General features: G+C 41.5%; 1 protein-coding gene across 1 annotated transcript in view; it reads right to left on the bottom strand.

The window, feature by feature from the left end:
- Positions 1-15,373, bottom strand: part of LOC137245130 (suppressor APC domain-containing protein 2) — a 28,948-nt gene extending 13,575 nt beyond the window's left edge. The window contains exon 1 of the mRNA XM_067775298.1: positions 14,953-15,373. The gene's annotated coding sequence lies outside the window, so the exon portion shown is untranslated. The remainder of the gene's footprint in view (positions 1-14,952) is intronic.
- Positions 15,374-15,740: the final 367 nt, after the last annotated feature.

Genomic DNA, 15,740 nt, shown 5'->3' with positions numbered 1-15,740 from the left:
TTTTTGAGGGGTAGGATTTACCCCGAGTTTAGTCCTAGTTGCGTTTTTAACAAATTTCTTAGTGCATAGTACATATTAGTGTCATTATACTATGTGTAATACCAAATTGATGTTCTGTTAAACTCAAAGTAAGTCTAATTCAACAACCTATTAAGAGGGCCCCAATTATCAGAAGTTGTATACAAACTGTACAGCCCTAAGATAGGTTTGTAAAAAGAAAAAAAAAAAAAAGAAAAAAGGGCATTTAACCAAATTCCTACAAAAAAAAAAGATTTTTTTTATTACATATATAGTATAGTAGATTATAAAACAAACCAATTATTATTACTTTCAATGAACCGTCGCAAAACGCGGCTCACAATAAACTTTTCTAAAAACTTACAAAAAGGAATAGAGTTCCTCTTCAATTAGGCACGCATTCTCGATTGCTATTTTTTTTATAAAATTATTTATAAGCATAAATATATTCAAAAAAACCTTGCAGTAAGAAAAGAAAAAGAAAAGCTATGTTAGTAATAATGAATATTGAATAAATCTGTTAACAATATGGGAATGCAGGCGTCACCATTCATTTAGAAGGCACGTAGGGTGAACAGGTAAGGGGCCACCGGAATTTTAGGTGCGACGGTGGCCATGGTTTTTTGAGGGTGGGATAATGCACCGGGCGTCGCAACACCACCCGCGGCGCCCCTATATATATTCGGCCTTTTTGTTTGTTCCAATTTTCAGCTTTTTTTGTCATTTTGATTTTCTGGGTTTGGTAACCGGTCATGTCCGGTTCGGAAATTTTTGTTGCGTTTAGTTTCTTTTTTGAATTTGAGTTTAAATCTTTGAATGTCAACGGTCTGTCCGTGACATCCGGTTCGACCGGATGTTGTTTTATTTTGAATTTATAAGCGTTTTGAGTCGGTCTCTGCGCTTTTTGACAGCTAGTTTTGATAGGCATGATAGGAATTTTTTTCTGTTTATGGCGCAGGAACAGTAAGGTTGGCAAGGACCCACCCCAGCCGACAATGACTAGCCACTGTGCACCAACACATCATGCCGACCGCCTTCCTTACTGCTTCCACGGTAAATGCGTTACCATAACAGATGGCGCCCAACGTTTTGGCGTCCCAGGCACTGTCGCGATGACAGTTGCTGAGGGCGCCATAACAGATGGCGTCCAACGTGGCGCCTGAGGCGCTGGCCGCGAGGGTCAGTCGGGTCAGCCTGTGAGGTTGACCATTCCACCAGTCCGAGTGAGCAGCCACAGCAGCTGCCACCTACGTTGCGGTGGGATGGTTAGACGGATCAGGTTGTCCGGGCTGGTCATCGGGGGCAGTGCCCGAAGGAGCCGCGGACTGAACGTCTTGTCCTCCGGACTTTTGTGTTTCACCCGATGAAGCAGTGCTGCACGCACTTGATTTTTTTTTGTAAGTGGGTTTTTGTGTTTCCGGATGTTTTGTCCGTTAGTCGGCCCTGGTTGAATATGTCCGCTAATTGGGTTTTTTTTATAATGTGAAATAATTTTTTTTAGTTTTCCCTTATGCCGAATTTGTTTTGTTCTGTGTTGTCCGGTGCGAGATTGTGTCTGTGTATTATAAGAACCCCAGCTCATCCCACGTCCCAGGTGGCAGTTTGGAATACCACCTGGACTGTGACGGGTTGAGCTGGGATTCAGAGTGGCACTCCTTCCTGTCCCATCAGACTGGGGGAGCGGTTTCGAAACCGCTCCACCCATTGCTGTGGAGGCAGGAGGGGTGCCCAGAGAGAATGGACGGGAGGCCCCAACACCCCCAACCAGTCCCAGGGGCGAGCCCCTGGAGACTGCCCCTGCGTTGCGGCTGGGCGTGTTGAGACCGACCCGTGTGTGCCTGGAGCGGACCCTAGTGGCCCCTACCAGTCTCGGAGGGGGGCCTTAAGACCCCCTCGCATTGCGGTTGGGAGCACTAGGGACATGTATGAATGTATCTGTGTTTTTTTTTCTGTAAGCCCTGCTGCCTTCTAGTGATGGGATGTCAGCATTCCCATCACCACCTATATTGTATATTTTACTAACTACTTTTTTCCCAGCTTTGAATTTCTTGTCGATACGATAGTCGAAAAAAGGACAATAATACGTGTTCGCACGATTTTTTTCCGCACAAAAAATTTTTTTTTTCTCGCATATGTATATATATACACATTTTTTTTTTTTTTTGACAAATCCTCGCCTAAAATATAGGGTGGAAGGGGGGTTAGTTCAGACCTTTTACCTAACCCCTAACGGCCTTACGTTTGGCAGTAAATAAAAGGCTTTCTCCGAATACTAGGATTTAACAAACTACGACCTAACAAATAAAATTTTTTTTTAATTATTATGTCACGCGAGCAGTCGTACGGCCAACCTGGCCGAACTACTCCGTTCGGGAGTGCGGGAAGCTTCCGTGGGAGCCAGAACCGGGGCGGTAGTAATAGGGGGCTTTCCCCAAGGCAAGGCGTCCCTTGGTGGTGCACACCCCAGTAGGTGGACCATATGTAGATCCCGCGGGGCCGAATATGGGCCCGGACCTGAATGACCCTCGCGAAAAATTGGACAGACCGGGAAGCAACAGTCAATTGAACGCGCCCGTATTAAACGCGCATGATATCTCGGGGCTAATAACCAATGCATCGATCTATGAACCCGAAGGAGCTGGTGCTTTACCACCAAATCAGGAGACGGGAAATTTTGGGGACGCTACAAGTGATCGGACGAATACCCTAGGAATGCAGGGAGAAGCCACTCGTGGAGGCTCGTGGGTGGACGCGCTACACCAGCTGTTCTAGGCTTCGCAGGAGGAAATGCGGAGAGATATAGGGTCAATTAGAACCAATATGGACCAGCTCAACGCCGCTCTCGAATCCGCGCAGCAATCAAATCAGCAAAACAGGAACGCAAGTAGGATGGACCGTAACCCATTTCCAACGGTAGTACCGCCAATATACCCTGCTCCGAGCAACATAGTAGTGAAGCCGCAGGAGTGGAAAATCTCGTTCGACGGCACTGGGAGCGTGGCCGATTTCCTTTTTAAACTGAACACCTTGTGTGAGCGCACACAATGCACGGACGAACAAATAATGGCTAGTTTCCACCTGTTTCTTTCCGGGCGGGCCGAAGAATGGTACTGGCTTTTCACGAAACAAAACCCAAACGCGACTTATGCCTTTTTGTGCTACTCATTGAAAAGAGAGTTTGGCACTTTGAAAACTGACCACGAGATCATGATGGAGATCTCCATGCGATCTCCAGAGGACGAAAGGCCTTTAGTAAAGGCTAAAATTAAAGATAGTTTTCTTGTAGGGTTGTTGGACTCGGGAGCCAACGTCTCCATCTTAGGGAAAAATGGAGTAGAATTCCTAGAGGATAACGGCTTCGAATATCAGCCCTTACACGCGTTCGTATATACAGCGGGCGGCAACAAGCAAACAATTTTAGGCTCAGTATCCCTACCAGTCACCTTCAAAAATATCACAAAGGTTATTCGTTTTTACCTTGTTCCCTCATTGCTCCAAGAAGCATACTTCGGGGTAGATTTTTGGAGAGCATTTGCGTTAGCTCCCGAAATATTCCCAAGCGTAGAGTGTTTAGAGATTAGGCTTGAAAAGGAAGAGGAACTTAACCTCCATGAATTGTCACCAGACCGGAAATTAGAATTACAAAAGGTCATCGAGACGTTTCCTTCATACGAGAAATTAGGCCTAGAGCAAACCAAATTAGTGGAGCATCACATCGACACCGGTGATGCTGTACCTATAAAAAGCAAACATTTCCCTCTTTCGCCACCGAGGCAAGCCGACGCTTTTAGAGAACTAAACAGGTTACTCGAATTAGGAGTTATAGAAGAATCGAACTCCCCGTGGTGTAGTCCTGTAGTACTGGTCCGGAAACCAGGTAAAGTTAGGCTGTGCATAGATTCCAGGAAGGTCAACGCGGTGACTAAGAAAGACTCGTACCCCCTGCCTCATATCAACTGCTTATTGAGCAGACTGAAAGATACGCATTTTATTAGTGGCATTGACCTGAAGGACGCGTTCTTCCAGATCAAACTGACAGAGTCCTCCAAGGAAAAAACAGCATTCGCAGTTCCGGGGAGGCCTCTGTACCACTTCAAGGTGATGCCATTTCGTCTGTGCAATGGACCGCAGACTATGAGTAGGCTGATGGACAAGGCAATCCCTTCGCGTCTGCGAGAGAATGCCTTCGTCTACCTAGATGATCTAATGGTGTGTAGTACAAATTTTGAAGACCACCTGAAATTGCTGGCGGAAGTGGCTAACTGTTTGAGAGACGCAGGTCTGACAATAAACGTCGAGAAAAGTAAATTTTGCCAGAAAGAAATACGCTATTTAGGGTACCTGATGGGCAGCGGGTGTTTGAAAGTGGATCCGGAAAAAATAGATGTAATGCAAAACTTCCCGATCCCTTAATCCCCTCGGCAAGTGCGTAGGTTTGTGGGCATGGCGAGTTGGTACCGAGCGTTTATTACCAATTTTGCTGACTTGGCAGGTCCCTTGACCGACTGTCTCCGCAAGTCAGCAGGCCTGTTTAAGCTTACTCCTGAAGCTATAGAGGCATTCGAAAAACTAAAAGTAGCCTTGAGTTCGGCGCCTGTCTTGGCCCAACCAGACTTTTCCAAAGAATTCGTAATACAATGCGACGCTTCCAAAATAGGTGTTGGCGGAGTGTTGTTCCAGGTCGATGATGAGGGCGCTGAGCATCCAATCGCATACGTGTCGAAAAAGCTGAATAATGCTCAACGCAATTATACAGTAACCGAGCTGGAATGTCTTGCAGCCATAATCAGCGTGAAGCGTTTCCGACCCTATGTCGAAGGATTACCTTTTCGGATTATTACGGACCACTCCAGTCTCAAGTGGTTGATGACACAAAAATACTTGAGCGGGAGGTTGGCGAGATGGTCACTCTTCCTGCAAAGATACGATTTTAGAATGGAACATCGTAAGGGCACCCTGAATGTAGTACCAGACGCGCTGTCGCGTTTTGATGCCGATGAGTTGTCTTTCACTACCACACCCGGAGAAATAGATTTAGTCTCTCCCGAATTTAGAAGCAACGAATATTAAGACTTAATTCGGACCGTCACTGAAAACGAGGAATCACTTCCGGATTTACGAGTTGTGGACGGTGTAATTTTCAAAAGAGTTAAGTTTCGTAAGGGGATGGAAGGGGAAGAAGACTCGCTGTGGCGGTTATGGTTGCCAAAAGGGTTGACTAAGGAAGCAGTGAGATTAGCACATGACGCTAACCGGAGTTACCATGGCGGATGGCAGAAAACCTTAGAACGTGTCAGGCAGAAGTACTTCTGGCCGCAGCAGGCTAAGGACGTCAGGGACTACGTCCAGCGTTGTGACACCTGCAAAACGGTAAAACCCACCAATCAGCAGTCGAGACCACCTATAGGGAGTACCTTTGAATCCGAAAGGCCATTTCAGCGGTTATATTGCGACTTTCTAGGGCCGTATCCAAGATCTAAGCGGCGTAATCAATTTCTTTTTATAGTATTAGACCATCTTTCAAAATAAGTTTGGCTAAAGCCCATGCAAAGAGCCACCACTGTTAACGTTATAAATTACTTCGCCTCCGAAATTTTCCCGACTGTAGGGGTTCCTGAATTTATCCATAGTGACAATGGTAAACAGTTTATCTCGAAGGGAATTAACCAATTTTTAGTAAATTACGGGGTGACGCACGTGAGGACGGGGCTATATTCTCCCCAAGCGAACGCATCCGAACGCGTCAATAGAGAAATTGTTTCTAAGATTAGGATTTTCCTGAAGGATAAGCCTGACCACACCGATTGGGATAAGCATATACCCGAAATTTTATCAGTTTTGAGAAGTGATTTTCATACGGCGATTCAGTGTTCTCCATACTTTGCATTATATGGTCAAAATATGGTCCAGCATGCCGCAACGTACAAAATTTTAGCGAAGCTCGGCAGCCTTCGGGAAGACCAAGTTACGATAGTAAGTCGAACTGACAAGTTGACTAATATTCGCGAGCAAATCCGTAAAAATTTAGATCAGGCTAAGGATAGGGGAGTAACCACCTATAACAGGCGCTCTAGGCAAGTCAACTACAAGGAAGGTCAGGAAGTTTTCCGAAGAAACTTTGCCTTAAGTAACTTTAAACAGGGCATTAACGCCAAATTCCTGCCGAAATACCTTAAGTGTCGTGTGCTCCGAAAAATAGGCAATGCATTGTATGATCTCGAGGACCTAAACGGGAAATTGATAGGTCGCTTCCATGCTTCGGATATTCGTCCGCAATGAACCAACAAGGGCGTTTCTTTTGCTAAATTACAATCTGATCTTTTTTTTTTTTATATCTACCAATCGGACTTTTTTGTCTGGGCGTTTTGGCGGTCGGAGACATCTCGCCCAGTATTCTCCCCGAGCACTGACCTCATAGGATGTTCACACGCGTACTCACCGAGGAACGTGAACACCCTGGCAGTCCACGCTTAGGTCGGACTAGCCTTTCGGAGTTTGGACGAGTTCTCCAGATCAAAATGTCTACACTTTTTTTTTGTTTTGCATTCCTGTGGGAGCGATACCCACTAGAAATCATCTTTCGGAGTTTTGACGAGTTCTCCATAACAAATGTCTAATTGCCGCAAAGCCCTTTTAAACTAGGAAACAGAATTAATTCCCAACTTCACTTAGTTTTTTTTGATGGACCTATGTTGCCCGGCTAGCTTCGTAGTAGGACTTTGAGACTCTTATCTCAGGGGTGAGTCGTGCCCCACGTTGCTTGTCGTCGGAGATCCCTGGCAGTAGCTTCCCACAGATGATCCGGTTTCCTGTTCGCTTCATCGTCAGGTCTTCAAAGCGAAGCAGGTTTGTTACGGTCTGCCGCTACGGTCTACGGCTACGATCCACTTGGGAGCGTCTTCACGCGAACACACCTAGCGATGTGGCGAAAGTTGCGATAAAAAGATATCGAAAACAAGAAAAAAGACAGACCGGCCATCACTAGAGGAAAAAAAGAAAAAGGCAATTAAGTTTCCGGCAAGATAAGGTGTGGAGGTACGTACAATTTTTAAAAAAGATCGGAAAACATCCTCGCCGGCGGTGCACTTACCCGAGGATCTGTAAGAAAAGCGAGGAAAGAGTCAATAGCGCAAAACACCGAAACAGTTCTTTGCGACAAATCTCGCTTTGCACGGCTATTTTGTGGTGATCATAAACGCGTACAGGTTATGTTGAGTGGACACAAGATCCAGTGGAAGCAGGCCGGTGTTTGCAGCATACTTAGCGAGATAAACCTTTTCCTCTACGTTTACTAAGGACACTACCACCGGCGTAAAGGCCAGCACGAAGCTTTATCGCCACCCGGGTCATTTGGTTACCTCGGACCAAAGCGCCAACCACCACCAACGGTGCCTACTATTACCACGGGCATCACCATCGGTAGTACCTCCCCCAACTCCTTCATAAGCGCCAACCACGAGCGCAACAACCACCAGACGTACCGCCACACCAGTTGCAACGCACGTAGCGGGGCCACGTACATAGGCCTGCGGCCATTAATGTTAACACCAACAACAGGCGGTACCACCGACCCCAATACTAGCCGCATCTTTATCGGCTGCGTTCATACCGGCGATAATACTACTAGCTCATCCTTATTAGATGCTTCCATACCGGCGAAAATACTACTAGCGCATCTTTATTAGATGCGTCCATACCGGCGAAAATACTACTAGCGCCTCTTTATTAGATGCGTTCATACCGGCGAAAATACTACTAGCGCATCTTTATTAGATGCGTTCATACCGGCGAAACAGAAAAAAGTGTTTCAGGTATTAAAATTTGCTTTGCGTTACGGTAGAATTTTACCATTACATTTTTTAATTGATGCAATCGTTGCGAATATGATTTTGGAATGAGCAAAAGTGTTGATATTGTTTCGGTAAGGAATAAAGTTTTATTGGTAATTCAAGTTCAGTTGCATTATCAGCTAAAATGCATTAAATCTATATTAAGAGACGCAAATAACAAGTAATGCGGATTAGCTTGCATTATCAAAACAAAAACTTCTTTTGTATACATTTTTTGTTGACTGAGTTTAACTAAGCCCGAAACAATATCAACCCTGACTGTTACATGTAAAACAGTTTACGTTTCACTTGAACAAGTAAAACGATCTCATTAATTGTACTATAAGTTTAAAAGGTTCATGTTTTACCTGAACCTGTAAAACAATTTCGTCGAGTTTACAATAAATTTAAAAGTTCACGTTCTACCTGAACTGGTGAATGGCTCCGGTAATTTTTCCAGGAATTTGAAAGCTTACGTTTTACTTGAACTTGTGAAACGATATTTTTTTGAGGGGTAGGATTTACCCCGAGTTTAGTCCTAGTTGCGTTTTTAACAAATTTCTTAGTGCATAGTACATATTAGTGTCATTATACTATGTGTAATACCAAATTTATGTTCTGTTAAACTCAAAGTAAGTCTAATACAACAACCTATTAATTTTGTAAGGGGGCCCCAATTATCAGAAGTTGTATACAAACTGTACAGCCCTAAGATAGGTTTGTAAAAAGAAAAAAAAAGAAAAAAGGGCATTTAACCAAATTCCTACAAAAAAAAAAGATTTTTTTTATTACATATATAGTATAGTAGATTATAAAACATACCAATTATTATTACTTTCAATGAACCGTCGCAAAACGCGGCTCACAATAAATTTTTTTAAAAACTTACAAAAAGGAATAGAGTTCCTCTTCAATTAGGCACGCATTCTCGATTGCTATTTTTTTTATAAAATTATTTATAAGCATAAATATATTCAAAAAAACCTTGCAGTAAGAAAAGAAAAAGAAAAGCTATGTTAGTAATAATGAATATTGAATAAATCTGTTAACAATATGGGAATGCAGGCGTCACCATTCATTTAGAAGGCACGTAGGGTAAACAGGTAAGGGGCCACCGGAATTTTAGGTGCGACGGTGGCCATGGTTTTTTGAGGGTGGGATAATGCACCGGGCGTCGCAACACCACCCGCGGCGCCCCTATGTATATTCGGCCTTTTTGTTTGTTCCAATTTTCAGCTTTTTTTGTCATTTTGATTTTCTGCGTTTGTTAACCGGTCATGTCCGGTTCGGAAATTTTTGTTGCGTTTAGTTTCTTTTTTGAATTTGAGTTTAAATCTTTGAATGTCAACGGTCTGTCCGTGACATCCGGTTCGACCGGATGTTGTTTTATTTTGAATTTATAAGCGTTTTGAGTCGGTCTCTGCGCTTTTTGACAGCTAGTTTTGATAGGCATGATAGGCATTTTTTTCTGTTTATGGCGCAGGAACAGTAAGGTTGGCAAGGACCCACCCCAGCCGACAATGACTAGCCACTGTGCACCAACACATCATGCCGACCGCCTTCCTTACTGCTTCCACGGTAAATGCGTTACCATAACAACAAAAAAAAACTGGGTGCGATGCTGGATCAGGATCTACATTTTGGCGAGCATGCAACCGCATTTGTACCTTAAGTCCAGAGCCGTAATAAAATCCCTAAATTTCTTGGCGGCAACACTTGGGGTAAAGAATAAGAGACGCTCATTACCACTTACAAAGCAATTGGCCGACCGCTTGCATGCTACGCGTCCTCGATATGGTCGCCAAGCCTAAAGGTTACTCACTGCAAGAAAATACAGGCCTGCCAAAACACTGCTCTCAGAATCGCTGTCTTACCATGTCCCCAGAACAACACCTACACAGTGATACGAGAGTAATTCCTATTAGAGAGAGAAATAAAATGCTGAACAAACAGTTTCTATTGAATACCCAGAAACCTGGCAATCACAGGGGCTTAAGAAGTTATTTCCGCAAGCATTATGAGGAAATACGGCACTGATAACACAGACGTATGTAGAAAAAAAAAAACACAAACAGGTCTTCAGTTAGATCCACAAAAAGGTTTCGGACCTCTATGATGAAAATTACCCAGAGAACTACGTTCCAAAAGATAAATAGCCTGAACTCGCATAGGTTAGGTGGTAGCTGCCCTGATAAGGATAGCTCACTTGGACAACACGATGGTCCGTTGTGATACGAAATACACCAAAAATAACGGGACTTAGATCTAGCTACTTAGAGAATCGTTGGGTAGGTAGCAACGATAAAGCTCCGAATGATACCGATCTCCACTTTGGATAAATCCTCGGGAGACCCAAGTGAGTCGCGACCGAAGTACTTTCGCCTAGTTCTGGCAAAAGTTGGGCAATCAAGCATAAAGTTATTTGGTGATTCCACCTCATCATCCTCCATACAGCTGCAGAAGGATGGAGTTTCCAGTATATTGAGACGTACCGCATGGATAACCATGGGACAGAGCCCTGTCAAAACCCCAATGATCATTGATAGGTGAGCCTTAGTGAACCCAATTATTTCAGCAGACCTCCTGCCATCCACTTTCGGCCAGAAAGATCTTGCTATCCTGCAAGATGTGGTGTCCGCCCAACGTTTGCTGCGATGACTCGAGGCCCAACTATGGAGGAGCAATCCACAGGTGGCCAGCGGAATCTCGAAATCCCTACAGCCATCTTCATCCGGTTCAGTTGTACCGATGCGGGCTAAGGAGATCCGCTTGACAGTTACCCGGGATATCGCTATGGCGCGGGACCCATATAATCTTAATTGTAAAATAATTCGATGCAACCGCAAGCGAGGTCAGGCACTCCCAGACCACCCTCGATCGCACTGTAGTTGAGCTCAAGGCCTTGATAGCCGCTTGGCTATCAGAGTAGATGTTAAATTCCCTAACCGTAGTAGCACTGGATAGCATTTCATGTGCCCTCATATGATACCAACCATATCTTTAATTGCAATGTGGAACCAACGCCTCTACCATCCCTCTTACGCTGGTCCACCCCTGTCGAACTACAAGTTTCCTCTGACTCCCGTTAGAGGATATTGATGACAATTTGTGAGTGGTCTTACGGGATCCGTACGATATGTCGAAAAAAAATTGTCGAAACACAAAAGTCCGAATCGTAAAAAACCTCCTTTTAAAGAAAACTTTTTTTATCGAATTAAAAAATGTCGAAAAAAGAATAATGACCGTAAAAAGTCGAAATTGGTATGTATACTTAAAGCAAAACTCCAAAAATAAAATTTTAAGACAGTGTTTTATTATTAAAAAAAAACTATACTTGTACAATGAGTGGTGGGCGTTAAGATGGCACCAATATAAAAAATCTGTTTCCTAATCACAATAACGTAATTTTTGGAAGTAGTATTCATATATTAGTATTGTAACGAATGTAGTGAAATTCCGCTTATTTTACACCTTCTACTATCGTTCGTTTCGCTAAACTGTGGAATAAATAACTCCAATATTCAATAATGCAAAATGGTCTTTATTAGACTACTTTGAAAGTATGTCACAATAACAGTTATACTTCACAACCAATAGCGTGCTTAAATCAAACTGATTACAGATTACTCAGCTTTCGCTGCTTTTATACTCTGTGCCCAAATGTCTAGACGTTTCTTCTGCTAAAATTTTCTACTTGGTTACCAGCTATGCGCTACCAGCTATAAACTACAGATACATGTTTATAGCCTCTCGCATAGCCATATGCGCGTGTATATGTGAGTACTACTTCCAGCGATGTCTACATCTGTATGTTAGTTATCTCTTCGTTGCCTTGTATGTATGTGGGTAAATGATGTAGCTTGCTTAATGTTTCTGTTGTAGTGCCTCTATTTAATAACCTTAGAGATGATAATATTTGTCACAGTATATATATTAGACTGTGTCGATTTATTAACCGATATCGCGACATGGAATTTTCGATAGGATTTGGGCTCAGAAAAAAAAAGTTCCACTACGCATGCCCAAAAAAATAATTTTCGAGCCTGGGAAATTTAATTTTTTTGACTTTTTTCGACTTTGATTTTTAAGGTTTTTTTCATAACCTTTTTTCAAAAAAAAAACGGTTATCACCAGCGTTTTTAGCGGACATTTTGGGGTCGGACAGAGTATACATATGAAAATTTTTTAGTAGGTTATGAAAAAAACTTTAAAAATCGAAAGAGGAAAAAAAGTCAAAAAAATGAATTTTTGCAGGCTCGCAATTTATTTTATTGGGTATGCGTAGTGGAACTTTTTTCCTGAGCCCAAATCCTATCGATAAGTCGATGGCGCGATATCGGTTAACTTTCGTCCATACAAATCGACACAGGTTAATATACATAGATAATAAAAAATACCAAAAAAAGATTAAAGAGTTATACTTAACTCACAAAAATTTATCAAACTTCGAAAATTGTTTGCCAAAATTTATAGCTTGTTATAAATATTTGGATTATGCTAAATTTCTCAAAACTTAAATTTTTTGTTACTCTGTCTTTTTATCAAGAATATTTCGAATACGTTCTTTTCTCTTTTGATATACTTTGTTTGGTTTTGTTGCATCTTCAGTACTAATTAAGCTGATTTTATTGAGAAAAGCTAATGATTTATTGTGCATATTTAGGTTTACCGTTAGCTCGCATATATTTAGTTAGAGCATTTACATGAATAACCCTGTGCAAGGCAGAAAGAAAAAGTAAGGAAGGCTAAGTTCGGGTGTAACCGAACATTACATACTCAGAAGTTTTTCATTTTCTTCTACTTAATATGGTAGGTGTCACACCCATTTTACAAAGTTTTTTTTTCCAAAGTTATATTTTGCGTTAATAAACCAATCCAATCACCATGTTTCATTCCTTTTTTCGTATTTGGTATAGAATTATGTAATTTTTTTTTCGAAATTTTCGATATCGAAAGTGGGCGTGGTCATAGTCGAATTTCGCCCATTTTTAATACCAAGATAAAGTGAGTTCAGATAAGTACGTGAACTAAGTTTAGTAAAGATATATCGATTTTTGCTCAAGTTATCGTGTTAACGGCCGAGCGGAAGGACAGACGGTCGACTGTGTATAAAAACTGGGCGTGGCTTTAAACCAATTTCGCCCATTTTCACAGAAAACAGTTATCGTCATAGATGCTATTCCCTTACCAAATTTCACTAGGATTGGTAAATTTCTTCTAGACAAATTAAATGAAAAAGGGCGGAGCCACACCCCTTTTGAAATTTTCTTTTATTTTTGTATTTTGTTGCACCATGTCATTACTGGAGTTGAATTTTGACGTAATTTATTTATATACTGTTAAAATTTTATTAAAAATTTTCTTTTTTTAAAGTGGGCGTGTTCGTCATCCGATTTAGCTAATTTGTATATAAAATACGTATAGTAATAGGAGTAACGTTCCTTCCAAATTTCATCATGATATCTTCAGCGACTGCCAAATTACAGTTTGCAAAACTTTTAAATTATAAAAGATAAAAATAAAGGTAAGGCGCGATAACCTCCGAAGAGAGTTTAGGTCGAGCTTCTCTTCCAATTTGCGTTGTGCTCCTTTTTAGTTTTTCATACAAATTGGCGGGACGGGACCTACTTGTTTTATGCCGACTCCGAACGGCATCTGCAAGGCAGATGAGTTTTCACTGAGAGCTTTTCATGGCAGAAATACACCCGGAGCGCTTGCCAAACACTTTCGAGGGGCGACCCCGCTTAGAAAGATTTTCATCTAATTGAAAAACCTTATTTCTAAAATTTTGATGTTGCTTCGGTGTGGTAGGCGGACCACGCTACCATCACACCACGGTGGCCGCCAACTTTTAAATTACCTTCTTTTAAAAGTGGGCGTTGCCACGCCCATAGTCCAAAATTTTGCTAATTTTTTATTCTGCGTCATAAGGTCAACCCACCTTCCAAGTTTCATCGTTTTATCGGTCTTTGGTAATGAATTATCGCACTTTTTCGGTTTTTCGAAATTTTCGATATCGAAAAAGTGGCCGTGTTTATAGTCCGAGTTCGTTCATTTTAATTAGAAATCTGAGATGAGTGCCCAGTAACTTACATACCATATTTCATTTATATACCTCAAAATTTACTCAAGTTATCGTGTAACGGACAGACGGACGGACGGACATGGCTAAATGAATTTCTTTTTTCGCCCAGGTCATTTTGATATATAGAAGAATACATCTATCTCGATTAGTTTATGCCGTTACGGGGTGCCGTTATGCGAACAAAATTAATATACTCTGTGAGCTCTGCTCAGCTGGGTATAAAAATACTTCCTACAAATTCGCGCGAATTTTACACATCATTGTTTTGACATTTTTTTCTTCGAGATTTTAATTTTCAACATTTTTGGTTTTCATCATTTCCTTTTTCGACATTTTTTTCGGCATTTTTAATCTCGACATTTAAATTTTCGACATATCGTATCAGGCCCTGGTCTTACCTATTGGATAGGGCGAATCACTTCTGCAAAAAAAAAAAAAAAAAAAAACAACAACAACAACAACAACATACAGTGTCATTCAAAAATAATACCGGTGGAGTCCGCCAAGCTGTGTTTACGTATTGCCTTGATAATAGGTGTTACTTACTACAACAGAGGCTAGCATCAAGCTTCAACATCAAAATATGTGGCGTTCCAGGCTAGAAGTTTTCGATAACGCCGTCAGTGAATTTTGAACTTGCAAAAGTTTTTCACAAAATAAAGATCTGCTTGGTCCTAAAAACGTGTATGTAAAGGAAAATGCGACCTTCGAAGTTGCGTTTGCCGCCTTTTCAGCTGAATTTTCGCTTAATAAATATTCTTGTATGAAAGTTTATCAATCGAATGGTAATATTTTTAACATGGGACTACATATTTTATATATCAACTATTTTCGTATTTTGAAAATTAGCTTCGCTGAGATAAAAAAAATCTAAATTTATGTATTACAACAAAAACTTATTATGCGTAGGCATTACCCCGGTTTGTGTATATCAAATATAAATATTTGTTGCAAATATGAAAAAATACTGAAACGAGTGGTATAAAATACAAAACAAAACCAAAGACTTAAGATACGAACCTGCCTGGTCAAACCACTTTTTACGGCCAAACTATTTGTAGGCAATGTAACCAGGTATGCACAGCATTCTTGCGTTCGATAATGAAACATAAAACAAAACACGCGCACACTTTTGAACTAATCTTTTTTTTGCACAAATTTTTCATTGATTAAATTAAAAATCATAAAATTTTATTTTTGAATTTGCCTCTGCACACAAGTAAAAAATCCGTTGGCTTGTCAATATATACACAATGCAATCCGCTTGCGTCGAATAGTCAATCCATACTGTTGCACACACACAGACACACTTATTGCGCACAGCACCACAGACTGGTTAAGGTATGTTGATCGCGCGATGGTGCCTCTGTTACTAGCTCAACCATAAGCAAACGTTTCATGCAATCAATTGATGTCGAATAGTTTTTGGTGTGCGCGCTGATAGCTGGACTACCTTGCCAGCCAAAGACTGGTTGGTTACTGCAGCGCAACTAATTGAGAGCACATGACTCTCAGACAGTGTTCATGCGAAAGGTTCTTGCGCTTCCTTATCTATTTTTAAATATGAAATTCTTAAGTTCGCCACCAAGAAGAAGTTGGTGATAAAACGAATCATGGAAATATGTGGAAAAAATTGTTTTCCAAAAAAAAAACAAAGGCATACGTTGATTGCAAGTGGCGGTGCGTCACTTTAGCAATGATGGCACGCAACGTTTGGGCGCGAGCAGTCACAACCAATGACAACAGCGACGATGGCTCTAAGGTAACGCACAGTGGGTCATACAGAAAAAGTGTTTTTTTTTTTCTGA

The sequence above is a fragment of the Eurosta solidaginis genome, chromosome 3 (genome assembly GCF_040869045.1).
Source record: "Eurosta solidaginis isolate ZX-2024a chromosome 3, ASM4086904v1, whole genome shotgun sequence".
Classification (NCBI taxonomy): domain Eukaryota; kingdom Metazoa; phylum Arthropoda; class Insecta; order Diptera; family Tephritidae; genus Eurosta; species Eurosta solidaginis.
The sequence above is the reverse complement of the archived record's forward strand: the minus strand, read 5'-3'. Positions and strand labels throughout refer to the sequence as shown.